At 47.0% G+C, this 5748-nt stretch overlaps 1 long non-coding RNA gene across 1 annotated transcript; it reads right to left on the reverse strand.

Annotated features, from left to right (window-relative positions):
* Window positions 1–396: 396 nt before the first annotated feature.
* On the reverse strand, window positions 397–4926 carry LOC135983774 (uncharacterized). The gene is made up of 3 exons (XR_010601575.1): window positions 4790–4926; window positions 2048–2113; window positions 397–1519 (listed from the first exon to the last, which is right to left on the reverse strand). It is a non-coding gene; the product is annotated as an uncharacterized LOC135983774 (long non-coding RNA).
* Between the last annotated feature and the right edge of the window lie 822 nt (window positions 4927–5748).

Here is a 5748-nt window from a genome sequence, read left to right on the forward strand (position 1 = left end):
ACTGGCCAGGGGCCGGGCACAGCGTGCGCGCTGCTAGGTCCCCCCAGCAGGCCGGGGCTCGGGGGGTTTGGGCCCGGGCGCCAGAGCCGCAGCCACCGAGCGCCATGGCCGCTTCCTCCCCCCGCGGCAGTGGGAGCTGCAGCAGCGGCTGCTCCCGAGTCCCGCTGCCCGGGGGGGGGGAGAACAGCCGCCGCCTGGCCCCGCGGGCCGCCCCCCTACTTTCCCTACCGCCCAACTGAGTCCTGCCTGCTCGGGGCCAGGCCGGACTCTCACTCACCCTGGCCTCAGGCTTCCCCTGTGTCTCCCGGGGCCTCCCTCCAGTGCTTGTGGAGGAAGGGTGTGGTTTTTTTGTTTGTTTGTTTTTTTGCCCCCCCATGCCCCGATATTTGACTTGGGTGATCTGGTCACCCTACTTTAAAGGAGCCTGTAGCAGGGCAGTCACCCCGCTCCAGTTAGGAAGGGGATAAAAGCAGCCAGGGGAGGGTGGTTGGGTAAACAGCCACAGGTGTGGTGACACCCAAATAGGGCACAGCTGACCCTGATAAAAGGGCAGGCTGAGAGACTGTGAGAAGACTCTTGCTCCAGTTGAGAATCAGTGAGGACTAGGCTGCCTGTGAAAGTAAGTAGGGTACCTGAGGCAGAGTAGGGCTGGGGAGCGGCAGGTAGAGCTGGGGAGCTCTGGCCTGGTGAGTCCCTAGGCTGAGGCCTTGCTAAAGCCTGTGGGGTTACTAGGGCTGCAGGGAGGCAGCTGCGGCTGGAAAGACAAGTCCAAACCCCCTTGCTGGTGATGAGTGGCCACTTCAGACTGCAGTTTGCCCTGGAGGGAAGGGGGCTAGATGAGGACTGGCAGAGGGTCACTGAGGTAAGGTGGGCTTGGGGGATTGGGATGAGGGGAGACCCAGAGTGTGTGGGCACTGCTGTGGGGCAGCACCCCAAGGTAAGGGGCACCAGGAACTGCGGACAATGGGAGCTGAGGGGGCGGAGGGACAGGGCCTGACATTCTACAAGTGGTGGAGAGCAGGTACCTGTAGGAAGATAATGACCAGCAGGAGGCGCTCTGAGGCTGGATGAGCTAATTCCCAGACTGACCGGCAGGAGGCGCTGTGGCAGTGAGTGCCCACTGTGCTACAGTGCCTCAGAGCTTAATACTTCTCTCTTGGATGCTCAGGAGAGGGCTGGATATTTCAGGGTGGACTGTTTCGCAGAAGTTCCGGAGTAGGGTTGTGTTGGTGTCACTTGGCTAGTAGTAACGAAGGCTGGTGGAGACCAGAGTGTGGCTGTGGTATAATAAGCCAGCTGCTGGAGTCAGAGTTGCTGAACCAGGGCTGCTTATCACACAGTCACCCAGTACGTGATTGTATGCAGATTGTTAGTGCCCAGACAGGGAGCTACAGCAGCAGAACATTTTAAGGCACTCAGTTACAGGACAAATGACTCATTGGTCTGGATTGGGCCCCACCATGTGACCTGGAGAGTTGGTTTATTTTCCACTGTCTTTTCCACGATTAAGAACAGATCCCTAAAAACAATGATAATGTTTTTAGCATGCAAATGTTGAACATTTTCACACATCTCCCTCTTCCCACAAAATTCAATCCTACTCCTATTTTGCCATTGGCTTCAATGGACTAGGCCAGGTCAATCCCATCATCATGGGCTTACCTTTTCCAATGTAGGCAGTGATTTAGGGTGCCCAACTTGAGAATGCCCTAAAAGGGCTTGATTTTCAGAAAGTGTTGAGCACTCACCCCTCTGAAAGTCAGGTATAGTTAAGGTGCACATGAGGCTGCACAGGGGTTGGTCACAACGACAGCTCCTATACTCCCCCCCAGCACGTCCTTGATACATTTTGCACATATCTGGACGGAGAAAAGCCTTTCCTACATGCAGCAAAGGTACTTCAAAACCCAGTGTTGGACCCTGGTTCTTTTTTCTTCCTGATATAACATAAAGTAAGGGCCTTCAACAACAGGGCTTGCCAATGGGAGAATGCTAAAAATGAGTCATATTCTACATTCTAATAGCTATTGGAGTTGTAACAAATTACCTCAATTTCTGAGCCACAGAGCTGTCCAATAAAACTGATTTGCACCCTTTTGCCAGAATATGGCCACTAGAAGACAAAACAGAGAAAGAATACAAACCTTTAACACACCATTGTTATCACAGTTCAAGCAAATGGCATCAGACAAAATATTTACACAGCTAGAGGCAAGAGCAGTTAAACCATATTCAGAGTGATAAACACTGACTGTAAGGTTAATTCATATTCCAAGAGTCTACATCTCCAGCAAACTACAGAATTTTTTAAAATAAAAAATAACTGGCAACTTCCAAAGAAAAAATGAAAGATGGGACCTCTGATTTCCACCATCACTTCAGCTTTGTGGAGCATTAAGATGTTCAATTCCATCTCTCAATCAAAACCTTTTCTTTGCCTAATCTTAAAAGATGCAAGAAACAGTTTAGCAAAACCCAAATTATTTTCCTGCCTGGCTACTTTAAACATTTTGTTCTTGTCTGAAGCACTGTCATAAGTAATTGGACTTTACATAGACAGTTATCGGAGTAGATTACTTTGCAGGAGAGCCTGACAGGCTACATCATTATGAGGTACCATATCAAAGATCTGTCAAAGATTTCCACTGACTGACACAATACTGGTGGCAATGGCTTCCAAGAGGAAGTTAACATGAATCATTAAAAAAAAAAAAAATCATTGGTGCCAAGATTGAGGGATGAGTGGGGAAAGTTCAAGCTATGGCACATTTCATGTACCTGGAAATCCATAGCACAGCTTGAAATGAGACTGCCCATTAATAATTTCTGGTCCTGCTTTCCCCCCTGTAAAACTGTCCTTGACTCTACTTCAACTATTGCATAAAGAGAACTTGCAGTCTAGAAGCTGCATGCTCAGGAGAGCTCCCTCTCTCCGCTATATAATAATCAAAAAAAATTTTGAATCAGATTACCAATTTATAACAGCCACTTGATAATGACTATTTGTCCCAGAAGCTTGCCTACAAAGACACTGAATCTGGAATTCATCCTTGTAATTTGCAGATTGCAGGTGTGGTTGCTATGAAGTAGCAAAAGCTGATCTTCAGGACAGAGGTGAATTGCCACGTGGCACCTGAAAGGAGCCTTGTCCTTACTTGTCTGACTGGATTCTTGGGACAGACAAAGTCCTCAGGAAACATTACAATTTTAAAATAATCAGTGGGGAGAATATACCTCTTATTCCACAATAAAACTCTTTGGGTTTTTAGTCTTGGTTTTGAACTGTACAATGTCAAATGAGATTAATGTGCGTTTAATAGGTATCTAGTCACATCAGGATGGGTCTGATTATGAGTGCAGAATTAAGGAATGTTTTACCAAAAAAAAAAAAAAAGTCGTGTACCACTCAAATATGAGAGCTGTGTTAGGTAGTAGAAATGTGTGTGCATGCATGTGTATAGCTACATTCAAAGAACCCAACTTCTATTTAGGCACCTAATGAAGAGGCCAGGTTTTCAAATATGCCACACACCTCGTAGCTTCCATTGCTCCTGTGAATGCTGAGCATTTATGAAAATCTAGCAGCCTTTTACAAACCCACAATGGGAGCTATTGGAGTGAGCTCTCTTGAAAAATCTGGCCCCAAATTTCCAGGGATAATCCTTAGTCACTGACTCTTCCTCATTTATTTACTGAAACCGCTGCCTGTCATGCTGGCCAGTATTGTTTCATCATTTCCTTGTACTCACTTGTCAGTCTGTCTGGGTCCATCTGCTGTCTCCTGTCTTATACTCAGATTGTAAGCTCTTTGTGTCTGGGACCATATTTTTGTTCTGTGTTTGTATAGCACCTAGCATAATGGGGGCCTCATCTATGATTAAAGCACCTATGTGCTACCATAGTACAAATAATAAATTATCTCACTCGTACAGCTAAGAAAAAGAAAAAAATGTTCAAAGGGAAAACATCAAGCAATAACTGGAACATTTAAACACATGCCACCATACATATTTAGGGCCTTATTCTCATCTCTCTCAGTCTGGTTTTACACTGATATAACACCTGTGATTTCTGAAGAGTTGCTCCACATTTACATCAGTGTAAGTGAAGGTAAACTCAGGCCCTATTAGTTTTATTCTGGTTCTTACACCACCCCCATCTCTTATCTGAGCACTTGGTCTGCCAAGCTTTAACGTTACTATTTTGTTGCTTCTCAGCCATACATGATTTAGCAAGCTGTCTCTGAGGCACAGTTGATGAATTCATGTGCTAGACTGGTTACACAACAAAGACCACCTCCCCTCCCCACGTCCACCCCCGTACATGAGTTTACATTGGGACTTGGCTGAACTGTTGTACACAATGGCCAGGCTTGCACACAGAATGAAAACAGGGCGGGGAGAGTCTCTTGTCATACACCATATGTTACAGTGTGTATACACAATTCCTTAAAGGCCAAGTTCAGCCAGAGAGGGAGAGCAGAAATGTAGCTGGGTGAATCCTCTGGCACAGGGATTCCAGAGGGAAAGCAGGGCACTGCAATCTGGGGGTCATAACTGTGATGGTTCTTGGGGCACCCTGCCTCCAGTGAGGGGGAGACTTGCTTTTGCTTAACTGGATGTCAGCTCCTTGACACCACCAGCCTTTTAGCTACCCAAACAATCTCCTGTCAGCTATGCCATCCCTCCCTTTGCAGGTTAATAATTGGTGTATGCTAGTCCCAGAGTCTCTTTGAAGACCCTTCTCCACTGAACACTCATAGAAAAATCCAAGGGAACAGTGTACATACCAGCTTGTATGTGTAAGGGAGTGGGGCATAGGCTGTCTGGCCTAGCGGTCACAGCTGGGCTGAGGTCTGTCCACCAGGGATGAGTCACCAGGCAGGAGTTGGAGGAATCACAAGGCCAGGTCCTGTAGACCAGAGTCAGTGTCTGAGCCAGGGTCAAAGACCAGAGATAGGTTAGAATCAAGAATTGGGAGTCAGGGTTGAAGTCAGAGACTGGAGATCGTAAGACAAGGCAAAGTCTGGCATTGCAGCAGACCAAAGTCTGTATGATTGCCCAGACAACTTCCAGGGCTAACCCCTGAGATTAAGTGGGGGCACTTGGCCAATCAGAGGGCTCATGGGTGACACTTCCCGTGGCACCGGCACCTACTCTCCACAGTGCTCCCTGGCTCTACCTCTGCATAGCCTCCTGGTGGCACTGTGGGAATATCAGCCACCCTGGGCTGTGCAGCGCTGGGTTCTTACACTATAATTCAACTTAGGATCAGCACCTTGCTTAATATCACAGTACTGAGACATTTACAGTTGGGGGAGGGGTAGCTCAGTGGTTTGAGCATTGACCTGCTAAACCCAGGGTTGTGAGTTCAATCCTTGAGGGGGGCCACTTAGGGATTGGGGGCAAAAATCAATACTTGGTCCTGCTAGTGAAGGCAGAGGGCTAGACTCAATGACCTTTCAAGGTCTGTTCTAGGAGATAGGATATCTCCATTAATTTAACAACAATAAATTTATTATCAAAGATTCAAGAGATAGTGAGTAAGGATAATGGAAGCAAAAGGGTTACCTATACAACAAAATCATCTTGCATCTGAAGAAGTGAGGTTCTTACCCACAAAAGCTTATGCTCCCAATACTTCTGTTACTACTTAATACTAAGTCTTAAAGGTGCCACAGGACCCTCGGTTGCTTTTTACAGATTCAGACTAACACAGCTACCCCTCTGATGCTTAACAAAATCATAA

This window comes from Chrysemys picta, chromosome 1 (assembly GCF_011386835.1).
Source record: "Chrysemys picta bellii isolate R12L10 chromosome 1, ASM1138683v2, whole genome shotgun sequence".
NCBI classification, from domain to species: Eukaryota; Metazoa; Chordata; order Testudines; family Emydidae; genus Chrysemys; species Chrysemys picta.